This window comes from Halichoeres trimaculatus, unplaced genomic scaffold (genome assembly GCF_033239565.1).
Source record: "Halichoeres trimaculatus isolate MK-OKI-2021-1 unplaced genomic scaffold, fHalTri1.1 fHalTri1_scaffold_19, whole genome shotgun sequence".
In the NCBI taxonomy this organism is placed as follows: domain Eukaryota; kingdom Metazoa; phylum Chordata; class Actinopteri; order Labriformes; family Labridae; genus Halichoeres; species Halichoeres trimaculatus.
Genome location: NW_027437197.1, coordinates 19,684,806 through 19,711,175, shown reverse-complemented (window position 1 = coordinate 19,711,175; position 26,370 = coordinate 19,684,806). Strand labels below are relative to the sequence as shown.

The following is a 26,370-nucleotide window of genomic DNA, read 5'->3' as shown; positions in this document are numbered from 1 at the left end:
CAACTCACCACATGAAAAAAGATGTTAACAGAAGTCCAGGCTCTCACAGGCCAACAGCCAATCGCAGCTTGGGATTTGAGGCGGCGCCTATGTTGGCCAATCAGATTTCAAGGGGGTTAGTGCCACCACTGGCCACCACTCTGAACACACCCCTGCATATATGGACACATGGTTTCGTCCCCGGACCTGTATTTACTATCTTATCCTCCAAATGTGCTGATATCTCTGCAGTACTTCTAACTTGTGTTAATTTTCACAATCTTGATTAGAATATTAAAAAAATTAACAAAACATTCCCGGTATCTTTGATGCCTGCTGGACATAATATCTGCAGATTTTGCCCTCTAAAATCAGAACAATTCATCCAAATGTGTGTATAAGATTTCAAAAGCTGAGAGACTTTAGCTAGAAAATAATTGCAGGTCCAGGTGGTGCATTGTCATGTTTTGTGGTAACACAGCTCAGATTATTTGCATGACAGTGAGGATTGTTCCCCAGTTTTTTTTTCTTTTTTGGCTCGGTTCAGGCTTTTTCTCCCTGAGCTCAGAGAGGTGGTGTGAGCAGCAGAGAGCTGGTTTTGTACATTTTTGCTGCCCTGTCGTTTTCTCAGCAGGGCGTCTCTTGGGAAAATCAAGGGGAGGGGAAGGCCATGGGGGGAGGGGTCTGGCAGAAAACACAAACACATGCACGCGCGTGCATGCACACACACACACACACATGGGCATCACATCTCTAAAACCCATAGAGGTGTCGGCTGTCTGATGCTTCTTACATGCGATTAAGCCTTTTCCTCTAAACAGGCTGTATCTGATGACCCCGCTGCTGTGTCTATCTTTCTTCCCCTCCTTCCTCTTCTGTTTTCCCACCCCCTCAGACAGATCCAGCAGATGACCGTCTCAACAAGAATCACTCTCATGTTTAAAGCCACACTTTGCTTTGTGCGTCTCCCTGAAACTGACATTAATCCACTTTTTTCTTCTGTGGACTGACAAGAGCATGGAATGGAGGTGTCACACTTTCAGGCAGCGCAGGGGGGGCAGCTTGGCTTTGACGGCCCTGCTAAAGCACCACTGCTGCTGCCTGTAACAGTCAGAGCACCGCAAATTGGAAATCCAGAGGAGATCATCTGTAAAGAACACGTCGAGTGCTGGTGTAGGATGCAACCGGAGTCAGCGAGGGGAGATGAGAAAGAGCCAGAAAGCAAACAGAGCAGGTATTGGGAAAAAAAAAGGACGAATAAAAAGACATTCCAGACATTCTGGACAGGAAATTTCAAGAGAACAAAAAATTCCTTACAGCACGCAATCCTGCAAACATTTCCCCCCATGAGACACCACAACAGGAATGTTACACAGCACAGCTAATATTCAGTGTCACGTGCAGGCTTTCAGCTGTTTGTCAGGGGTGTGTGGTTCATGTCTCGTTGATCTTCAAACAAAAACTCTCCGTCTCTCGCTGACATCTGCTGGGACGTTGAGCTTCACCAGGTTCCCCGAGTATTTATTAGAACATGTGGGCCAAATTGCATTACCTGATGGAATTTGACCAGGTCACATGCAAAGATTAACTACGAGTATTAAAGTGGGACATTTCTTTTTGGAGGGAAGGTATTGAATTCTTAGCGGGGGAAACCTTCTTATGAGTTCATTCCATCACCGACCAGCGGCGTGGGATTTCCCAGGAATTACTTCACTCTATTAGAGGACGCTGGTTGGGTGTATTCACAATGTGATTGACAGCTTTGATTGTTTGTAGGTGGTTTATGCACCAGGTTACTTCACAGCAGAGGGCTGGGTGTTGCATTTTTTATATCTGTATCACCAGGATAAGGAAAGAATAATCCAATAGCTTCTTTTTGGAAACCTAAGATAGTTTAATACTGAAGAATTGTAATAAAAGATTCTCCGCCATAACCTTTCTTGCACGGTTTGGATAGAGACTATAGACTGTAAGGATGAAGGTAGTAACACTGGGTAACAATTTGAAAGAAAAATCTGTTAAGTTAGATTTTTATGCTGATTGAAGCTAAAATTGTCATGCTGATTCAAAAATTGCAGTCAGTTTTTTCTCCACCGCTTACCCTCCAGATAAGCTAAATTCCTCTGATCAGCTGTAGTAAGACTCTCCAGCTGATTATGATTGGACTCATCTACAGCTACATGGCAACTTGTTTGTGCAGTCACAGATGAGACAGTGTGGTCAGAGGTGTGTGCTTCTCCCAATAGGTCAGTGCCATCAGTATCTGCTTACAGAAAGCTAGCATAGCAGGAATGAAGATGATTTGTGCTGCTTTTCTCTTAACCTCGTAAACATGGGCATATTATTTTAAGTTCTATTTCGTTTTATGTTGTTTATTTTTGTTTTCAAAGCTTGTAACTATCAGTCGGCCGATTGATCTATTTAATTTTTGGGGATCTGTGATCGACCCATTCTTACATATGAAACTGACCTTATATACCGGGAAGGTCTGACAGCCAGCCTTTGTTGCTTTTTGCTCTGAGACCTAAAACTCAGGACACTTTATTGATTGTTTAAATTGAAACATACAGATTAGACATTGACAGCATACACATTGAATGTTTGTGCTGTCAGTTATAAAAAATAAAAATAGTTATCGGCCCAAATCTGTATCAGCAAGTCAGGTTAAGCCAGAAAATTGTGATCGGTGCACCCCTAGTCTGCTCCTGTACCTCCTCCAGTAGACATATGCTTTGTAGAAATATAATAGTGTTCAAAAAACGTTGCAGTCATACCTGTTTCTTTTATATTTCATTGTGTGTCATTTGAATGACTTGTTATTTGAAATGCCATACCGTACAAACTTGATTTATAAAGCACTTTTAACAACAACCACAGCTGTAAACAAAGTGCTGTACAGGCAGAAAAAAAACAAAATGATTAAAATAACAGATAAGAAAAACAGACACACAAAAGAAACATACTAAAAACAATTAAAAGCAAATAAGAGCAAATAAAAGGGAATGAGACCAGGTAAAGAATCTAAGTCTCACCGAGGTTAAGTTTTAAAAGTAAACAGTGAGGGGGCCTCTCTAATGTGCAAGGGAAGTAAAGTATTTATTGATTCATTTATTTTAGAAAAACAGGGATAGTTCAAAAACTTGACATGATAGAGAAAAACTGATGTCCGTTTTGGATTCCAGACCCCAAAATTAGTTGAAAACAGCTGTTAGACCTAACTCAACAAAAATTGTGTTCCCTAGTGTTATCCATGCTTACACTCACAAGGTTGTTAAGCCTAAAAAAAGAAAACAGAAAATTACTATTTATGTATCATTAAAGCTAAAAGTGGCTAAAACAGACGGTGCCTGTGAAACACTGACCAATGAGCATGAGTTTAATCCCAGTCATTGAATCTAATGTTAATATCTGAGAGGAAATGGTTTGATTCCACTGGTCTAGCTGAACACCAGCCCCACTGACAGCTTTCCTCAGTGATCCAGGCTGAGATCTCTGCTGTTGGCCAGAATCTGTTGAGTCATTTGGATGCCTTGCTTATCTAATGCTCTGGTGATGGCAGAAGCCTTCAGCCTGCATTAAGGCAGACATCAGCCTGAGAGAGGAGGGAGGGGGGAGGCCCAAGAGAGAGGGAACTACAGTACAAACTAACAATGGCAGCTCCAGTTTTTTTATATATTTATAGCGCCCAGCAGGTGTCAGCCACAGCAGTCTCTGTGCCCCCTCTGACACCCCGTGGCTGCTGCTCCGCTCCACCGTATGAAAGAAAAGGGAGGGAGGGTGAGGAGGGGGGCAGCTGCCGCCTGGGATTAGGTACCTGAATCCAATCTTGAGGAGCAGTGGGCTCCAGTGGCGTTAAAGTGTTTTCTGGAGAATTTCTCATGTTCCCCCACTAGCTGATTATTTCCAGATTTTAGTTCTGCCTCAGCGGAGATGAGCTCCACACAGTTTTGCCCGTCGTGGTTAAGATGTAGCTTGACACTCGCTGGCCACACTCAGACCAGTTGTATAATCCCATTTAGAGACGCACATCCCCCGGGCAAATCATAATTCCCCGCACTAAAATAAATGTCTTTCACATGCTTAATTACATTAACTGTTAATATTACTCTGCAGTATGTAAATGAGAGATTTCTTTGTTTTAAACATCAAAAACAAAGGAATTCCTGCTTCACCCCTCTGCCTTCTTCTTTCACCGGTGTCAGCACTGCTCTGTCTACTCTTCCTCATTAACCTTGCTTGTTCTTCCACTTCATAGCCCTGCTAATACGACCCCCCCCACCACCACCTCCCCCAACACCACCCAAACTCTCAGAAGGCTCTAAATCCCTTTGAATGACTAAAAGGAAGGAGGTGGTTATTGCAGAATAACTGTGCTGTGATTGGTTTCCCTCACGAAACATGAGCTTTAACCAGACGGAGGAAGCTCAGATGAAATCCTGAGTAAGGAAAAATTATCTTAAAATCATCTTAGCAACAAGTTAAGGTTAAATTTGCTCAGTCTTTAAAGTTGTGTCTTTGTTCAAACACTTAAACCCCCTTATTAGGGAAAAAAAAACGCTAATATTTATGGTGAGGCCTCTTTATGACACACAGAAAAAATCAAAAAACAAATGGACTCTCTGTAATGACAGTTTTTAATGCTTGTGTCTGTTTCTAGGGGAGTAGAAAATGCACAATTAACCAAGGAAACAGCTTTCTTTTTTTACATCTTTCTACTACTGGGTTTTACAACTGTAGATACTTATAACTGTTAAAGAGGGGGTATTGTGCTATTTTTAGGCTTTTTTTCTGTCCATCTGGTGCCTTCATAGTGGTACATGATTTACAAATTTAAAAAAAAATCCCATATTTTTTCACATTGGTGGTTTAGAAAACCTGTATTTCAGCTTCAAGATTTACAATATGGGACAGCATAGTACCCCCTCTTTAAAGTTCTGTATGTTTTGCAAGATATATGAAATGTTGTTTTTTTCCTTGCAAGATAAGGGTTTCTTCTGAAGTTTACATACAATGTTGTTAGTGCATAGTCTTCTTGACACTTAATAAAAGAAGAAGCATCTCTATTAAAGCAGAATACCTGTTCACTCTCTGAGAATTCATTATAATCTACATCAAAAATAAGAAGGGTTGTTAGCTCGGATGAGGATAAGAACTATGATTACAGAGAGCCAAAGATTTCCCTGGATTAGTAAAACCAAGCAGATGCAAAACAGTGTCTGAATGTGCAAAAACGCCACCGCTTCCCTGTTAGTTACCATGGTAACTGCACAAGCTAGACTCAGAAACTGTCATTATAATTAACCCCTCTTGTCTTTGACATTTTGATGGTTTGTGGCTATGTAATCAGTTACAAAGCTTCAATCTACTAACTATTAATTAAGTGTACATACTTCTATTTTATGGTTCTGTACACGTATGTAGCATGTTCATTGTTGTTAAAGTTAGGGATCACTACTGTGAATGCAAACACTCAAACTCAGACTTTATATTTCGTATTATAGTTCAAAACTTTATACACTGACACTTAGAGTGTAAAGAAACAGAACTAGGATTCCAAATCAGAAATTCCCAGATGGAATATTTAGTTTAAACATTTGAGTTTAGAGGAAAATCACTTAATAACTGTCTATATGCAGTTACATACTGTATATCTATCATTACATGTTACTGTATATATAACACAAGTTTTATTCAGATTAACAGCCTGAGTGTTGACGTCATAAAAGGCGATAATTAGTGTTCACTGATTTAAAAAGGAAAATCATTATGATGCAGATGATTGAGTCAGAAACCAGGATCTTGAGAACCAGTTTTAATTTCGCTCAAACATCAGGAGACAGAAAGCCACGAATTAGAGCTCTTTGATGTCACTATTCATTGCTCCATGATGGCACATTCAGTACAGGAAAAACCTCCATGTTCCTGCTAATGATCACAGAGGAGGCCAAAATGGCAGCAAGATCCAGGGGAATTCAACAAAACGCTCATTAAAAGGTCTAATAATTAAAATATTGATTAATTAGTCTTACATTGATTTACAGTCACACTTTATCAAAGCGCGAGGCTCTAATTACCGTGCCATTATGCCACAGGCTGACCTACTCGTTTTATTGTCACATGTAATGAAAAAGAACATTTCTTTAACTGCTTTTTAAATTTTTGACCTGTAAAATTTTAATGGGGGAGTACAGTGGGTGTCGAATGTGGATTGGCAGTAAAGTCATGGGTGGCTAATGCCTGCGAGTGTGGTTAAGTGGCTGTACACACGGCGAGCTGAAACACCTCTCTAGAGGGATTGGTCAGGGTTACTCTGTTCAAACAAAAATTGCGTTCACCAGTCCCTGCAAAAGGCACAGTGAATAATTACATAAAACTTGACTTTTCTAGTGTTTCAGTGCACTTTTTTTTCCACAAAGCATTAGAACATCTGTGAAATACTCACCCGAAAATGTTTTTAAGAAGCATGGAAATACAGTTATCAAAGTTCTTTGATACAAGCACTTTTTTTGTTGCTGGCTTTTGGTGGTTAGTTAATGAAGAGGTGTTGAGCAGGAATTGAATCCTATTTTCCACTCCATAGAGTCAGAAAATGGTACTTCAGACACTCAGGAATCCCAATTTTCCCCCTGAAATTGGAAATGTGTAGACATGAGAGAGAGGTGGAAATCATCAACAAAGTTTTGGCTGACCAGTGGCACAGCGCAGTGCTGGAGTCATGTGTCCACATATTTTACTGTCTATACCGCGCTTAGAATCTTGTGCTACATACAGTCCTTATATAAGGATGTATGTGCATCATTCATCGCCCAAAACTCTTAACTTCTTTGTTTTTACTGGACTACTGTTGGTGAAATGTTGAGGATTGACACTTAAGGACATGAGCTTTGTATTTCATTCCACATATCCTCCATCCACAGTTGTTTTTTATACTAACCAGCTATGTTTTTGTTGAAGACTTGTAATGATAGTAGCTAAAGTAGTTATAGCATTTAGCCTCAAGGGGAAAAAAAGCAACTTGGGACCAAGGAACATGCTCCTTTTAACATTATAATCCTGGGGAATTTGAGAAAGTTTTGTTTTTTGGTAGCAGACAGTATAGCTTTAGCAGATTGTCTCATGCAGAGTTAGGAAAGGGCAAATAAGTTCTGGTAACAACCTCAGGTTTTCCTTTTCATCATCCTTTCCTGTAAAAGCTAACAACATGTCAGAGGACTTTTCTTCAGCAAGCAGCTAATTGTAGTCAGGGTAAGGATGAAGTATGATTCTGCAAATGTCTGGAAAATGTATTTTAAAAACTTAACAATCAAAACATGTTGGGAAGAAGCTAATGCACCTTTAGCAGCTAGGCTTTGGTAGAGTTGAAAGCTAGCTACAGAGGTCTGAAACTAAAGTCCTTTCTATTCTAACAACCACAGATTTGGTCATAAGTGTTTGAGACATGACTTAGAACTTGTCCTGGGAAATTTTGCCATCATAATGTTAAGCTAACTTTCCTCAGTCGGGCTAGTCACAGGCGGAGTTGAGAAATGGGTCGACAATGGCTGTGTCCGAAATCACTCCCTAATCACTATATAGTAAATTTTGTAGTGCTGTCCGGCATCTGGGTGAGCATGGTCATTCACTATATAGTCCACTCAACGTATCCCACAATGCATTTTGAAAAGTAGTGTATTAGCGATACTCACTATGTTAGCGCTATATACCATCATGCATTGCGGTTTAAACAGAATAAATGGTTGATAACATGATTACTGATTACTGATAACATGAAACAACATTTAAAAGCCAGAGAATAACATTTAGCTCTCTGTTTAACTTCCACAACTTCGAGCAGAAAAACAAACACGGATGTTAGCCGCTAAACCGTTCATCGTGGGTGATGCATTCACAGGACGTTGTAATTCTCAGACACAGCATAAGTTACTGCACAAATATATAGTTAATTTATTTAAAAAGTAATGTGTAAAAATGTTTTATTGTATTTGACTGTTCTAAAGAATTTGCTTAGTATACTATTAGTATAAACTAAAATAAATGCTGTTTTGCAGTGTTTGAGAAAAATTATCACTGTAAATCCCCAGCCGTCCTTGAATGAAATGAGAATAAAGACATCATTGTCAGGCTGGTGTGTGAGTCAGCAGTGTCCAAAATGTTGTTTTTATTTAGCTCATTAGGTAGACTATAGAGTCCACTAAATCTAATTCACTATATAGTGAGTAGTGAGTAGGGAATGAATGAACGATTTCCGACACAACCAAAGTCCTGTTAACTCAGTACTTGGAAGAACCTAATTTTCCTCCTTCCTTTTGAAAGCTTTGATGTATCATTTCTGAAGCAGCTAGCTTAAAGCATCGTTCAAAAACAGGCAACAGAGGCGTCCCCCTCCTCTCTTGATTACACGACTTAGCTAATTGTTTTTCAAAGGAAGCATAAAACTAAATAGAAATACATACAGCATCAAAATAACCCACAAAAGCAAATATCCATCAGTTACATTTAGACTTTAAAGACTCACAACCTTTGAGATTTTCCCCCAAGAGTTCACACCAAGGGAGCAGAAAACCTTTTAAAGAGAGGATCTACTTACAGTAATGCAACGTATGAACACATAGTAGAAGAAACAGAAATTATACAAGTAATAATAGGTTAATAAAATGCATAACGCATAATGGGGCACTTTTCATAAATTGCCTTCATACAATCACTTAAAACCTCCCACAAACCTCCCACTCCATTTCAAACGCTTCTCAGTGGCACATTTAGAAGACATAGTAGACAAGGTAGAGAATACCTGCAAAGATAGATAGATAGATAGATAGATAGATAGATAGATAGATAGATAGATAGATAGATAGATAGATAGATAGATAGATAGATAGATAGTGTCTTATATTTGACTGATGGAAATTAAACCTAAAAAATGTCAAATCTCATCATAAAAACTCCCAAATCACAGCGAGTCCATTAATAAAAGGTTGAGGGAACATCGCTGCTGTCTTTCATATTTTAATGAGATATGAACGGTATTACACCTCCGTGATTTTGCTGCATCAGAACCTATATCCAACCCCACCTTTGTTTGCACCCGGTATTTGCATTTCAAAGGGAGCCCCTGGGAAGCCACTTTGCATATTTACATCTGATTAACAACTTTAAATGAACACGTCAAAGTCTGAAAATTGCTCATCACTGACAAGGAAAGACAGCCGCTCTGATTCTGTAGCATGAGATGTGATATAACAAAACGCTGAACACTGACTGAGATTAGAATTACAATATATTAATATACAGACATATGTTCCATATGGAATAAAACATTTTTTAACAACTCTTTTTAGTTAGATTTAGTATTTTGGATTTGGTGGATTTCAATGTCTCATTACTAATGGATGAAAACTTAAACTGATAATTGAATTATTGTATGTTTGGAAAAGGTTTATACAGTAAAAGACTACCCCCTCTTCACTTCTGATTCTGATTCAAGTATACGTCTTATTTCATGGTGTATTCCTCCATGACAGACTCATTCAAATTTCATGACCCTCCCTTAGTGCTCCCATTATTATGTATTTTTTACACATCTGCCCATAATAGTGAATTAAAAGGAGGGTGAAAGAATGGTCAACCTACCATATCATTAAAAAAATCCTAAATCTCAGATTTTCAGGAAAGACAACACAGAGTTCAGGAAGTTAAGGTAAAGCTTGGTCATTGTCGGGGTAAAGAAAAAAATAACTGTATAAATTTCAGATGCAGCTTTGTTCTGCTGAGCTCTCTATACGGCATTAAATATGAACTAACTATGTGATTATTAATTGGGCCCATTGTAATTTGAGGATTCTGGGCTGCATATTGTTGGCAGCTCTCCACGGGGTCTGTCTGTGCAGGAACGTGTCGAGGGGGCTACCAGCCAGGATGCCTCAGCCATTTAGAGAGCAGCTCGCCACTCGCGCATCGGCATACCAATGAGTGGGGTTAAAAAGGCACGGCTCCTCTCAGAGACGGCCCTCCTTCTCCAGCTCGGCTCCAAAGGGTCTCCACGGACTAATTTCCAAAACCACCTCTTAATGTAGGCTTGTGTCAATCACCTGAACAGACAGCTTCATCCCCTGATATGGAGCAGCCGCGCAGTAGAGCCAGGCAGACCAAATGAAATACAATAGTGCTTTACAGTAGCAGACATAGGAAAAATAATAGAGACAGCTTTTTAATGCCACAAAGATTATTTTTAATGGCTTCAAAAGGCACTTTGGTCGTACTTACATTTCAAATGTAGAGAATGAATCTAATGTTCCCAAATTCAATGTTGCATGTAGACAGAAGACTGCAAATTAAAAAACGTGCTTATAAGATATTCACAGAAATCTAAATGGACAGGAAGGTATACTTGTTAAAAATATACAAAATCAGTTTTAATACCTTTAAATGGTAAGTTTGGACAAATCTATTTTTCTGTACGAGCCCCAACTCTGTGTCTTGAATAGATACAGCTGTCATTTCTGACCACAAACAACTCCACACTCTACTTAACTCCTAAATACAACTTACCTCACACTCCTCCTCAAACCCTTTCACGCTCCGGCTTCTCTGATCACTGAATGACTGAGAAAACCATCCCTCACACTGAGTTTTGCTTTCTGTGCCACAATCCAAGATGACACACGACACAAGAAATGATGAGAAAACTGTGGGGAGGCTTCCAGTAGATTGATTCTCCCATTGCTTCATTCTTTTCTAGTTAGTCTTTTATTGGCTACAAAGGTAGAGTGGCGGTGAAGCCGAGCGAGGGAGGTGTGAACCGGCCTGGCCTGTTTAATCCACGGGGCATTCAAGGAGGGTGATCACTTCTTAAGAGCACAAAGGCCTACAAGGAAATCAGTGGCGTCTATGAGATCCCAAAGCTGATTTAAAGGAGAGATGTCCCAGCTTGAGCTCTGTGCCTTTAGCAGGAATAAGGCCATCCTGTACAATAACGGAGGGGCTCTGGAGGAAAGCACAATTCGTGGTCAAATAAGAAGATGTCAGGTTGGAATTTAAAGCTCTTGTCACTTATAGAAATATAGTTTTATGTTTCTCACAGAAAGAAGATGTATTTTATTATCAACCCCCAACTTTCTATGGTAGCCAAAATGGGCCAATGGACTGAAAGAGATTAAATTCTTCCAAATGGAGAGAAAGGCTGCAAATTCAGGCAAAATTCATATATTATATATTTAAGATATACAAGTATTTATATATATATAACGCCCTAATATGTGATAAATTTTCACTTCATTATGTAAGAACTATGCATTTTGTAATAATCTGCTACATTTTTGAGTAAATACTTGGACCCAGTATTTAATAAACTTTACTGCATTTTGTAATAAGATTTTTATATATTTCATCACTTATTACAAAATTTGGATTCCCGAATGTCATGAGTAAGAACCATAGACTGTAAAAAAAAAAAAGGACATCCGCTTGCTCGGCTCAAAGTGAGGTCTCCACAAAAACTGCTCTCCCTGGTGGCTGGCTGCAGTATAGGTTAAAAAATCAGTCTCTACAACCATTCCAGATGATTCCAGATTCCAGATAAAAAAATTAATACTCCTCGTAGAAATGTTTCTCACTTCCTATTGTTGTGGTGATTTGAAGATATCATTTGGCTGTCTTGTATCCAAGTCCCCTTTTTTTCTGAAAAGTTTTGTTATCATTAGATGTTCGAGGTTAAAAACAAGGCTTTACATACCGTTTAACGATGATTGACAGCTGCCGTTCTCGTGTATTTTTTGGGGGGATTGTAAAATATTTCGAGAGGTATATATATATATATATATATATATATATATATATATATATATATATATATATATATATATATATATATATTTATTTATTTTTATTTTTTTTTGTCACCCAGCTCCACTCAGATTCTCCCAGAATCCCTCATCGTCTCTACTGCGCAGAATCTGGGTGGAATTGCTGCCAATGGCTGCGCCTTTGATGGGGATATTTTGGCTTCAAAACCGTACAATGATAAATGGTAGAGCCACGCTGTCCACTCTATATATAGTTTATGGTAAGAACTTATTACATGATTATTACAAAATGTGGCAGATTATTAAGAAATGCAGTATTGTTGTATAATGAAGTAAAAATTTGTTACTTTATCACAAGTTGGGGCGTTATGAAATCATGTGGCGTTGCAAGGTCAAAGTACATATATCAGTAAACCCTGCATCTTTAGTTTTCATGGTAGCCAGTAGGGGGAACTAAGTTACCCAGACAAATATATTTGTGTAAATGTATTCGCACATTTCTTTTATATCTTTGTGTTTCTGATTTTTTTTTTCTTGTGTGTTTTAGTATAATTGCTCATTTGCACTTGTAGGCCCCCGTATGCTTTCAGGCCAGATTTCACTAATGTACCAACAACAATAACACATTCACCAGAGCTACTTGAGCCAATTTTCTCTATGTGCAGTCTTACAATAAAGAAATTAATCCTATCCTTCTCTCATTGTCTTTTGGGTAGATCCAGCTCATCTTTATCCAAAATTGGAACAAAAAAAAAATGAACAGCATCCTAAAAAAAACATCTCACTTCTTGTGCCTTCCCTGAAACACAATACCATCAGATTAAAAAAGTGAAAGGCAGCACGACGGTTTGCTGCTCAGTCGATGGTTAATCAGTGTTTTCAGCAGCAGCGTCTTTGTTATTTCAAAAGCATTGATTGCACTTACGAGCTGTTATCCACCTGATGATGCACATTCATTCACACATTGTTAACATTATCTCCCACCTCTAGTTTATGCTGGTGTCACTTATTGAAAATAACCCATGTGGTCAGTGAGAGCTTTGTTGCAGATACAGACTGAGGAGCAGAAAATATGCGATAAAGAGCCAGTGCAAAATTAATGAAGGGGAACTCTGACTTTTAGTCAATGTAAAAATTTCATTAATGTTATTATTCAGTCACCTCTCTGGTCCTGAATTTATATCACACAGGGCTCATGTGTTGAATTCTGATTGCACGTATTTCCATTTCTTCTACATCAGGGGACCCTGGGAGGGAAGAGGGGGACACATGGGATGTTCTGTATGAGAAACGTATGAGAGACATGAGTGAATGTTTTTCTTTGTCTGGTACTCCACCTTTATAAGACATTTTTTCAACTTTATTATCCTTTGTCCAAACTTGAGCATCATTTACTGCATATATTCATTAAAGTGTGTTCATGGACTCTTAAAAAATGTAACCACATGCCTTACACTTATGTTTATGTGGAAAAGTTGAAGAAGCTGCGGTCAGTAAAAATATGGTTGTAATGGACATTTTATTGAAATTGAAAATGGAGCTCAAGGTAATTTAAAAGCATTTTTTAAATACTGTCTTAGCAAAACAGATTTGCATATTTATAACCTTTTTTCTTCTTTAACGTGAAGCAGGCAGATATGTTATTTCAGGGCAAATCCATTTGCAACATCTGTATGGTCATGTGACAGTAAGAGGAAAAACTTGTGCTTCCTTTCTTGACATCATGACATTTGGTATTTAATCAAACACATTAGTGTGTTGAGTGCATAGTTAGTATGACCTCAGTAAGTAATGCTTTTTAATAAGGTGTTTGTATGGTAATGGTATATAGACGTACTTTACGAGGAAAAAGAAATAGCCCGTCTTGAGTTTCAGGTGTTTACAGTTAAACACTTCAGTGTTAATACTGCACGCCAGTGCTTGGTTATATTAATGTGCTACTCTGTCAGAGGGAGAGAACATTTATATTATTTACAACATTTATCTCAAAAGGGTCCAACATGTAAGGGATCGAACCCACTTTATTTATATATCTCATCATAATAAACAGTCAAGTTTACCATGGAGCTGCTTTCTGTGAAGTTAAATAGCTGAGGTGATGTCACTTTAAGTCACATGACCAGTGTAAACCAGCTGAAGGCAAATGCAAGTCGGTTAGTAATCACAAATACCACATGGTAGAGGGCTGTGGTATATTTGATGTGAAAACCATGGACTGTTTAATAAATGGACGTTGTCTCTATGACATCACCCCTCTGTTTCTAAAACAGAGTTTTGTAGCAAATCGTTGAAAGGGACCATAACAAGGCAGGCATCGAGCCTCCATGCTAACAGCATAAAACAGAGGACAGCAAAAAAACACTTGATATCAATTCTCTCTTCCTTTAAATCAAATTAGATCTCACCAAAATTTTGAAGAATTAAAATCACAGTCTATGACCTCAACTTACTGATCACAACCTGTGACTACAGCTGTACATTTCCAACACCCTGACACTGAATGGCCTGATTTAGACCTCTCCAGTTTATCTGATTAACATGTATCGCAATGTATCATAAAGAGTGAAAACTTCTACATCTATTGTTCTTGTGACAAGTGTCCAAACATGTGCTCAAATGTGTGACATTCAGTCTCTTGCTTTGAGGAAACAGTCCCCTGCCCATTGTGCTGGAATTGCACTATCCTTATCTCAAGTGCTGTTCCACAGATATGAGGAGCAGCCTGCTTTGTGCAAAATATGATGTCAAATCTTGGCAATTTCAATTTCCCGTGACATCGCTCTCCAATTCCATGAAAAGAGGGGACTCTTTTTGAAGGGTGCTTAGAATGAAGAGGAATACACAAGTTTTAACAACTGTGTTTGTCTCACTCTCCAAAACAGATGAGATGGAAAATTATTGACAAGTGTGAAAATGAGTAACAGACATGAAACAGGTTTCAAGACTTTCATATTACACTGCAACTGAAATACAACAGCACTTCAGCCATGAAATTGTTTTTGACTGCTGTGGTATCAGATCAGTCATCTACAGGAAGCTATGTCCATCACATCATTAACAGACATATTGAAACACCATTAAGGCCATTTTTGTTCTGTCAGAATATGCCAAATATGCCAAAGTTGGAGCTGGACCCTTATTCAAAAAAATTAGTTAAAAGTAGGGTTGCAAAATTCTGGAAATTCTCAAAGGCGGAAACTTTTAAAGGTATTTTCAGGAATTTATATTTCCTGCACTTGCCTTGTAACTTTCTTTTATACATATTAAATATTTTGGTTTTTTTGTAAGAAGACATGCAAATATTTTTCAGTCAAATTAAAAACAATAAATTAAATGCCGATAATTTCAAAAATTGCCTGGAAAATTTTCCCTTACTTTTTTTTTTAATAGATTTTTTTAAAATATTTTTTTATTCATTTTATTTTTAGAAAAAAAACATTGTCAACAGCAACAAAAACCTTCCAAAAATTCCAATATCCCTGAGCCAAAATTCCCATGGAAATTTTTTCAGACACTTTTCTGAAACTTACCAGAAATTTTCCTCTCCTTTTCCCAACCCTAGTTGAAAGTCTTGACAGCAGCATTTATGTGAAATAAAACTGATAGCAGAGCAAAGATTAGCCAAATATCTCCCTCTGTGTAGTTTCCACTACTGTAAGGGTAATTTCATCATGTCCAAAAGTGTTTTAACAGTTTGAATCAATAAAATTAAATCAATAATTCTTAGAAAAGAAGATGTGGTTGAAAAGCACTGTGGTATGCTTGTTTGCCTTCCAGGTGATTAATTGCCTATTATGAGCTTTTAGTTTAGTCGTTTGTTCATGCTGTCACTTGTGTAGTGTCAGAAGCTGGAAATGTCACACTGACATATAACCATGAACTGATGTTGCTGGAGTGTCACTGAACACTTGCCCCACAGTTTTGTTCAAGTCACAGAGCAACATTAAAAATTTGAACAAAAGGTCTCCTGACCCTATTTTCTCCCAGGCAAACAGTCAAAGTCTGTGGGTTTTGTGTTGCATGTGCTTTCTATGTGCCGATGATGCTCTGAGTACCATAAACAAACTGCCACTATCTTTTACACAGAGGGACACGAAAACATGAACACACACAGTCTATAGCTAGTAAATTCTTATTGCCATGTTTCAGGCATTGAAGAAATACGACAGCAATTACTCCACCACCATGTGAGTTGACCACCTCTGCAAACCATTACACATAAATATGTTGTGATCCCTGTGTTCAACAGTCTGTTATGGACAAAGATGCATTCCTCTCCTTTTAGTGTGCAGTCATGTCTGAGGTCAGGGCCATTTTGCCCATATCCCATTTCTTGGTGTATCTTTAGCAAGCGCAGAAAACGGTGTGCTGGAGCTCAGTCTGAAGTCTTTCTCTGTTGTTGGTATATGTGGGTCAAAGAGGAATCTTTTGAAAACAGGAAGATAGGAATACAGCCCAGCGCTAAATGAAAGGGGGTTTACAAAGCTCGAAATATTCTCTTAAATGTCTGACCAGAGCAAACTGATATTCAGTGGAAATACACTAAGTGCAAATATTGCTGCACCTGCTCCATCACTTTTGTACCTTTATACACACAGAATCATCTGGAAGGCAGTTCTGGACTGAGATTCAATTAACTTGTGTTATAATAAGGGGCAAAGACGGGGAGTTAGCAGTACACAAGTAAGGTCCGGAGCTTTGATTGACGTTAGCCTCCATTCAACCTCAGCATGAAAGGAAGCGCTAAGTAAACAAATAGCATGCTTTCAAAACCACCTTTGTGTATTAGATTGTCCAAAAAAACCTTCGTATTTTTTGGTAGCGTCCAATGCTGTTTGCTGTCTGCTGGATCAGTGCTTGAATGTGTATGCATTGTGGCTGGCTGATGAATTAAATAAATGTGTTGGAGCTGTGCTGTAAATCTCTGAGTTGAAGGACGAGCTGTATCTCATGCTGGCCTCTATCTGAGGGAAGAGAAAGCCTCTGGGCGATGATAGAGGGGGAGAGGGGACACTGAGGGACGACTGCAGATTCAAACAGTATCTTACTTTGAATGTTTTCTTACAAGGATAATACATTTGTCTGCTTATCTTCACTTATTATGTAATTTTTTACTCCTTTATCTCAGGATGCTGAAAACGCAGATTGATGGTGGTCAGTGTTTTTTTCTGGCATTGTAATATTTTTATGTATTCTATAGATTTTTATTTATTTTTTATGTGTAATTCTCTGTATAGAATAGAATAGAATAGAATAGAATAGAATAGAATTACTTTATTGATCCCAAACTGGGAAACTAGGAAATTGTGTTGCGGACCAATAGATTTTAAGAGTTGCTAATTAAATGACGATGTCAGACTGTGAATCTGGCCTTTGTTTCGTTTCACTCTGTTGTTTCCTTACAGCAGCAGCAGCAGAACTCCTTATTGTCTATTGTTGAGTGGCATTAGATACCCAAACTGATTTAATCAGACTGCAAACCAAAAATTCTAGGCCTGCTTAGAGGAAATCTGGGAACAAAACTTCCAACTGTTCACCGATTGTTGGAATAGTCCCCTCTCCATGCAGATTTCAGGAGAGAAGCCATTCCACTCCCAGAGAGAAGCTAGTTCGATATGTTGTGCTTATCCAGATGATACAGATATTCTTGTTTTAGTTCAGTTTAGTTTATTGGTTAAGTATACCGAGACAATGCATATTAATAAACATTTCTGTTAACATAGCGGTTTAGCCAATTTGGCTAATTTTCATCCGTAGTCTCTGGGACAGGTGGCATGAGCACTATGATAACTATAGTGTATTTAAAAAGGCAAATTTAAACAGTACTATAAATATGTACAAAATACATTGCAAAAATTTATTACAAACATACAATAAAATGCAATTTAAATGTCAGACGAGATGGTCACACACTTAACCGTCTCTTAGCCATAATTTTAAATTTCTTTTAAAAGAAGAATTTACCTCCTTGCATAGTTTGCTCTCATTGTCATTTACGTTTATTTTTTATTTATTAATATTTAATTAAGCATGTATCTACAACAGAGGATTAGGCCCATGTTAAAGGAAAAAATAAATAAATTAAGGAGAATAATCTAGAAAAATTTACGAGACTAGCCCATAGTTTGAAAACTGTATAGCAAACACTTTAACTAAGTTCAGTTATGCACACAGGACAGTTTCAAAACATAACAAGGAAACATTTTGTTCATGTTTGTAAAAGTTTCTAAACTGTGCTTCACTTGTCCTCAAGTACCCACATACATTTTGTTTCTTTGCTCATTTGTTGTCTTGTAAATACTGTTTTGATGTACTCTCGATGGCATTGTAAATGAGAGCATGCTCTCAGTGGCATCTCGAGATTAAATAAAAGTTCAGTGAATGAATGAATGAACGAACAAGTCATCTTTAGTCCATCTTTTAAATTTACTTCTTTTTCTTTAATGTGGTCCTTATCCTCCATTATATGTATCTGAAAACACAGAGTGTTGAAGTTTGCATCGCACAGCACTTATAATCCCCGTTGTAAAGACCAAATGATGCTACTTTTATCTGAATTTGTCCTTATGTTCTTCTAAAGATTTCCAAGGCAAGGGTTTTGGTAGTTTAGTTTCAATTGAACACTGATACAAGAAAAAAACCCATTGAATCAAATGAGCGACATCTTATTTGTGCCTTCTGATCCTCCAAAACTGATCGTAAGACAACTGACCATGTTTGATTCAGAAACTGTTTCTAAAAGAAGCCCGAGCACTGAGGTAGAGGAGCTTATGCCAAAGCTAACCTGCGTTAACACGACTTAGTTAACTAACAGAACATCTTTTTAAGACCTTTATTAAGAAGTTGAAGGTGGACAGGGCTTCATTTTGTAAAAGACTTTCATAATGGCCTTGTGCCTAACCTGTTGCTCTGCCTAAAAAGTGCTGGAGAATGGAAAGTATCAGCTTGAATCAGAATGACCCTTTAAGTATTTAACCACTCCAGGTGTTGCGGAGGGATATTGTGTTGAACAAAACACTGCTAAAGCAATTACAGCGCTAGCTCTCAGTTCAAACTAGCAGCTTTCATAATTCTTAGCGAATGTTTCTTTCGTTATGTGCTTCGGGGACCAAAGATAATTCTTGCATAAACCCTTCACTACCAGCAGCTTAGAAATGGCTGCTCAGGAGAGATGTCTGATAAAGAGCTGATACTCAAAGGGAAGCTGTTGAACATCTTGTACACACTGTTGAGTGCCAGATTATTTCATGGGCAACAAAAAGTACAGTTCATTCTAAGGAGTTTATATTGCACCCAACAAAACAGCAGAAATATTGTTTTCCTGCATGTCAGAAAAGACAAGGATACATTTTGATTGTGCAAATTAATCACAAAATAAGTTATTTATTTCTAAATTTCTTCAACTTTTTCTCAACAGTAGTTCTTCTGGCTCATATAACTTTGTGGAGGGCAATTGTGAAATGGTCCAGAATATATCTTAACCAGTTGAAACCAAATTCATTTCAAAGACTATTTTGTGCCTCCCACCATGCTTAGCTGCTGGTGAATGTGAAGCGAGAGTTTCCACAAACACTTGCGATGACATGAGGCAAATGACGTCATCAGGCCAGAAATAAAGAACAGGTTGAAGTGGTTGAAACAAAGTAAGACTCCTTAAGGATTCCAAGAGGGGTGTAGCAGAAACTGAGGCCAGTCTGCATTTGTTTTTCCTTACTTTTCTTTTTTTTCACCAACTTAAAAACTTTGAAACAGTCCATGAAATTAAAAAGAAAACTTGTGTCATAGCTTCATCTTCAAACAAGCAGACTATTGTTTAGAAAAACTGATCCAGCTTTGTTTGCATGTTTCCTGTCTGCTGAATCCTCAGAGGGATTTTTTCTAGTTGCTGAAAAACTTGGCTCTGTAGCATCCGTCTGATAAAACTTAAACACCTGGAGTTGCAAGTTATGCTATGAGATTCTAAATGTGATGCTTTAACAGATACGAACAAATGATTAAAAGATGATTAATAGCAGTATTTGATCTTTTAATTTCAAAGCCCTCTGGTGTCGTAGTTTTGCCTCCTCACACTGAAAACACTTGACATTGAGAAAGAGAGGAGTCACAAAGAAAAAAAAGCTGTCCTGTGTGTTGTTTTGTGAAGTATTTAGTGTATAAGCCTTATCAACCAGTTTACTGTGCAGTCACTGAACATAAAGTGTAGAATAATAATAATAAACATGTTGGTTTTCAGCAGCCGGCACTAACGCCTCACTGTGTAAAGTGGTGAAAGTACAGTAAGTTTGTGCTGCTGTCACACCTCGATGCTGCTGAGCACCTTGTGAGGCAGCGTTCACTCGGCCAAACATCGATCAACATTAGAGGCTGATTAGTCAGCAGAGTCTCAGCTCTGCAGCTTGGAAGATGAAATCCTGTGCAGCTGAAGTAATGGGTCATAATCTGCAGTTAACATCATTTTACAAAATAATCAAAACAAACAGTCACAGACTATACTTTACTTTTAGACTTTTGTTATCATAGGTATAGTGTTTAAATGGCTTATTTGTACTTTTGTAAACAGAAAAACACAATTAAATAATTTGAAAAAAATATTTTACACTTACATTTTTCTGTGAAAAAAGCATGAAAACATCCTCAAATGTCAACTGCAATTAAATTTGAATTTCTTAATTTCTTATTCTTTATTTCTAATGTTGTGCAGACACATTTAATTTTCTTTTCTACATCTATGCATTTTCTTTCTTTCAATCTTTTCCAATCTTGAGGCCCTTTTCAAAATAAAGAGCAAATCTAGTCCAGCACCCTCGCCTCTACAGCCAAAGGAAACCTTATTTAAGACACTGATAATAAACACTGAGCGTCTCCTTCAGACGTCTGTCTGTCTGATTAAGAGTCTTGAAAATTTCATCTGAAGCACCACAACAGGATTATGAGCAGATCTAAATATGGTGGCAGATAATTTAATGAGTTATGAATCATTTGATTACTTGTGTTTGGATGCTTTCTGCCCTCTTGTGGTGGTCCTTTGTAGACTGAGATATTTCACATCAGCTCAGCAGGAAGAAGATCCAACTGTAAACCAAATTATCTGCAATGATTTAGCAACACATATGAAGATGAATGGTATCTTAATATTTAAGGAAAGCAAAATCTTTCAGGATGCATATTGTTTGCAGAAGTAACTCTAACATATTTCAATAAATAAATACTTAAAGATTTAATGTGATGCATTTTCATTATAAATTATAAATGCCATATCTGTTAACAGAATGTAAATTATTTCAATTCTATCTCACTCACTGTCTAATTTTTCTCCCTAAATTTGCCGTACCCCACCTTGACTTGTAAATTAAAACAAAACATTTTATAAAGACATCAAAGTGAATGTGAGAGCAGAATAGATTAACATAATTTAGACTCAGCAGCATGATACAGTAACACAGATCCTCCCTGACTCTGAGCCAGATTAGACACAGAGTGAATGTGTTCACAAATGCCCAGCAAAAGGTCAGCGTGCTATTGAATTTTTTCAAATATCTTTCAAAATACCTCCTGGCATTGCAAATATTTTTGACCAGCGTGTAATACTTTGGGGAAGGATGAATCCCCACTCCTCCATGCCCCCATCTCCTGCACTCTCAAACACACACAAACACACAAACATACACACAGAGCGCAGTACACAATGCCTGCCAATCTGCACAGCGAAACACCGCTCTGGGTTATTCATCGATTGACCATTCAAATCCCAACATATGCTGCTCTGCTTCTATTCCACTGTGTTCTCAGAAATGGACCATTTCCGAATTCTTCCACAAGGCTTCCTTACCCTGCTCAGGAGTCACTCGCACACCATGTAAATGAGCAAAAAAAGGAGGCAGGAATGTAAATTGATCCAATAAGGGTGTAAATGTGCTTGTGCACATGCGCACATGTGTATCTGTGTGTGAACATTTTGACCTATTTTGCAGAATAATGCAAGGACAATATATCATCCTAAGTTCTGCTGTATGACCTTGAAGTGAATCGCCCTCGTGATGTATATCATGTTGTTTTGAAGTTTCTTTCCCCAACTTTGTTATGGTATAAGCCAAAGAACACAGGAAGAGTGAATCAAAGATTTCTTGGTATGCTTTTGTCTGTACGATCACATTCATCCCATGTGCCGCACTGTCAAACATCTCAGCTGTACTTAACTTTTCATGTCTCTCCTCCTTTAAAGTCAGAAATGTTTTTCTCTCCAAGACCTCCCGCTGGTTTTACCCCTGTCGTTTTCCTTCTCTTATCCATCCCTCTGATCACCTAAAACATCAGTCCATCACTTGCAGAAACTGTGGTTTATGTCTCCCTGCTGTCCACCGTCTGCCTTCCAGGGAGAGCTCCTCCCCTGCTGAGCCGCTGCCCGTTTGCCAAACTCAAGTGTTTTTTTTTTTTTTTTCGCGGTAGAAGAGAGCAGGTTTTTACATGGAGGACTGCCTTAATGTTGTTCAGTTGGTGGGCAGCCACACAGGGCGCTGCACTTCAGATTCTCTGTTTGTTCATGTGTACAGGGCCAAAACCCTCTGCCTCACAGCTCTCTCTGCCTCCCCCTGCCTCCTTCCTCTCTGTCTCACACCATCCAAACCCATATCAGTCTGAAATAAACCTGGTTAGGGCTGCGACCAATAATTATTTAAGTTATCAATCACTTTGTCAATTATTATATGTATGAATCAAGAAAAAAAAAAACAATAAAAAAGGAAAAGCCTCTTTTCTCTTGATTAGTTTAATTTAACAAAAGAGCATCTTTTAGAAAAAAATCACTGACAATGGTTTATAAATAAAAGATTATGGTTCTAAAAAAATAAATAAACTAGAAAAGCAGTCAGAGAGCGCAGACCTCCATCAAGCATACTGTATTTTTCACACAAAACTTTATTCCTACTTTAATGTTATACTCCCATTCTTGTGATATGAGAAATATTAATCTGGAACATTGATGTTAGAATTCTGATTTAAATATGATTAAATTGTGTAATCTTTTGAGTCACAACCTAACAATTTGGTGTTAGTTGCAGGTAGGGATGGGCACCAAATTATGTACTTTTAAAGGTACTGACCAAATTCTGTCAAAAGTACTGGGTACCGATTCACGTAAAATCAAAAGGTACCATGTTTAAGTACCTTAGTGCATCCTTGTGACTGTGAAGGAGTGGAAGAGTTGTAGATTTTTCATGCTGGACAGGAACACAGCATTACAAGGTTATACATTAAAAAAATAAATATGTTAAAATTAAAAAACTTGAGATGTTGTTATTAAACAAATTGATATTTTTTTCGAACATTTCCTGAACATTTCATCAAGATCAGTTTGTTACTTTTTGAGTTAACAGACAAACTTTCCAAAAACATAACATCTTGGCAAAGGTAATACATACATTTAAAAGGCTAAATTACAAACTTCACAACTGTATGGGCAAATTAATAGACACTAAAGCTGCAAGTGGTGATGAGTGGGCCCTTACCCCCGTGCCCCCGCCAGGGCATGTTCAGCAAGATCTGCCTCAGCAAGCATACATGTGTAATTCTAAACATAGAGATGAACACCCATTGAGTTACAAAAAGTCCTTTGATAACTTTTACTCATCAGTGTGTCTTGTTTTCAGATCTGAAATTTGAAGATAATTTGCAAGAAAACAGTGGGACATTTGTTTAAACACTTACCCTTTAAATCATCAAAATGCAACATTTAATTCAAATTTCTGAACTTGCTGCTCAGGTTTCCACATGTCGGTAAGAAGATGTTTTTTTAGGTCTAGGTGTGATAGTTGTACAGATAAACTGTCAGAGCAGGAGGAGCTGTGTTTTCTCACCTACACTATCTGGAGCATGTTTCAAGACAAAATCACTAGATTCATAAATTTTTCACCATGACAGAATTTTGTGCAAAGTATGGTGAGTTCTGGTGCAGACTGAAGGCACTGCTAACGTTAGTTTAGTAAACTTCTCAGTATTGACAAATAGGATGGCAAGTTAAAACATAACTAGACGAGTTCTCAGAGACGTACTCACTCCTGCACTTCATAGCATGTGGGATTTTTGTCGCCAACACCTCACGTGTTTACACTCCAGGTGCATTGATTTGTTGTTGCAGCCCTAAACGTGGTATATCATATCCAGCTGAATGTTCATACACAGCCATTAGTAAGAAGAGCCGTCTGATTAAACTTGATACATGTCCCTATGTGTGTCAGGTTAAATGTGATAGCAAACAAACACTCTGGAATAAACAGATACGTCAAAGCCTGCAACAACAATAAAAATTTGAATTAAACTTGATTTTTGTTTAACATGTGTGAGGTTATCCTCTGATGTCATGACCTCCTATGTTAGCGGGGATGTTTTGCCACCACAGCTTGCATCTGAAACAAACTGAGCAGTCCGAATCACACTTTATTTTGTCTCAAAGTGTGTCAGGATGTGGTCTGATAGTATGTAAACACTTGGCTAAAGCTGGGATGTGGTGACTCGGCCTGAGCAGTGGAGGTATGCCTTTCAACTGGGGATTAGGAGGGGACGTGGCCTCTATAGGGCTCCCTCCGAGCAGAGCCAGTCCTCCCATGTTAATTTCTCAAGGTCATGAAAAACCTCTGCAATGTTTCAGCTTTGAAGGTGGACTGAAAATACAATAACAGGAACCCTGCTGGAAAAAAAAAGAGGGAACACACTGATTCAGAAACAGTGCATCTATCAAAAGGCCGTGCAACAAAAGACGGAAACTTCAGGCTGTTTTAATAAAAGCAGTATCTCATAATAAAGAAAAAAACAAGAGGATGTGTAGCATTACTGTACAAGAGCATCTTTCCTCTCAGCTCCTGGAGGAATAAGCATTAATACCTCCGTTCATCACTCACTGTCTTTATAACACTTATTCTACAAGCTGTGCTGTCTACGTCTAATTGAGCTACTTTACATTGTAATAAGGCAACAAAATGCACTGGATTAAAGCACCCAGTTCCCTTATGTATTTAAAAATAGGGCTCTGAGAAAGAAAAAAAAAAAGCTACATTGCGTGTGTCTCGCCTTTTGAGATTTAATGACTATCCTGTGACTCCACAGAGAATTACCGCCAGTAATTGATTATTAAAACTTGAAATTGCAAACCACATCCATTATTTGACGAGTGCATGTGTTATCCTTGTAATTAACAAAGCTTGGCACTTACCGTTCGCTGGTTCTGAGACCCCCAGAAAAAATATATCAGAGGTTAGAAAGGCGGTTTATGGAGCAAGCGCTGTCTGGGCAATTATCTGAGGCATAATACACGACACAAGATTCTCAATACACCAAGAAAAGACCACTTCAACACTATTTCTGCTGTTATAGTCAATCATTTTATGGGATTTATTATCTGCATTAAGAACAGAATTGTGAGTAGCTATGTCTGAAGGAGAGGCTTGAATCTTTCTCACTTGGAAACCCCGAGCTGTCATTCAGACGTTTTATATAAACTTAATTGGTACAGTGGTTTTCTCTGCATTCAGTAAGTAAGCAAGTAAGTTTTCCATTTTTGATCTCAACAAGGCTGTACTGTACTCTGTAGATAGGAAATCCTCCCACTGAATTCTTGTTTTATATAAAGAAAAGTGTGGGAAACGCATCCCATCCACCTACATGACCTCCTCTGCATGCAGCTTCTATCTTTAATCTATTCAAACAACGTTCTTGTTTTAGCTTATTTGGCCGGTGTCCATGAAAACTGGATGTTTACTGCTGCAAACTAGAAATATGCTAAAACAGGACTACAACCTCCACATTGTAGCCAGCGTTATAGTTTGTATGTAGTGTTTGCTCCTTTTGTGCCATTTAGCTTCCGTGTGTGAAACAGATTTAAAAAATCCTTACTTATTTAATATCTCTGAGAGTTGACCTGTGCTAATCTTTGTTATAGTTCACCGTGTCCACTGTAAGTACAGAAAGGAGCTGCTGTATTTGCTTCCAGCTTAAGATACTCCTGATGGGAGAGCTCCTTACAAAGTAACAGTTTAAGCTTCTAACCTTGACTTTAGTGCATCCCCCAAACAAACCTTCCCTCATTACCTCATCCACTCTGCCCAGGCTCATACCCAGGCCCAGATAATGCTCTTTTGTGGATCAAGAGCAGAGCAAACAGCAAGGTCTTCACTTCGTTGGAGATAATCAGTAATTGGCCGAAGACAGGGAAGACAGATAATTGAAAACAGACTGGGGGAATACAACAAGAAGGGCATTTGAGAACAGAGTTAAGTTGAAACTCTCGAGTGCAAAACCTGAAGTCATATGTGTGAGAGAGCAGGCAGGAGTGCTGAGGAGTGATAGGAACAGTGGTGGTTGTCCACGAGGGCCGAAACAGAGCGGAGAGAGAGGTTTTATTTACTGGGAGAAACACTGTATCCACAGGCCGTTTGGGCAGGATGGAGCTGGATGAATTCATTAAAGGAAGCGCAGTTTCTCCCAGCTGCCATCTCTCCCCCTGCAGCCAGACTCCGATCAATGGCAGGAATACATCCAAAACAACATTTAGCACAGGACCTCGGAAGCAGGGGTGCATTTAAGACTTCTCTGTGTGCAC

The 26,370-nt window shown here is 38.2% G+C and overlaps 1 protein-coding gene across 1 annotated transcript in view; it reads left to right on the top strand.

The window, feature by feature from the left end:
• scn1laa (sodium channel, voltage-gated, type I-like, alpha) overlaps nt 1-26,370 on the top strand; it is a 215,081-nt gene that overhangs the window by 92,812 nt on the left and 95,899 nt on the right. The window lies entirely within an intron of this gene.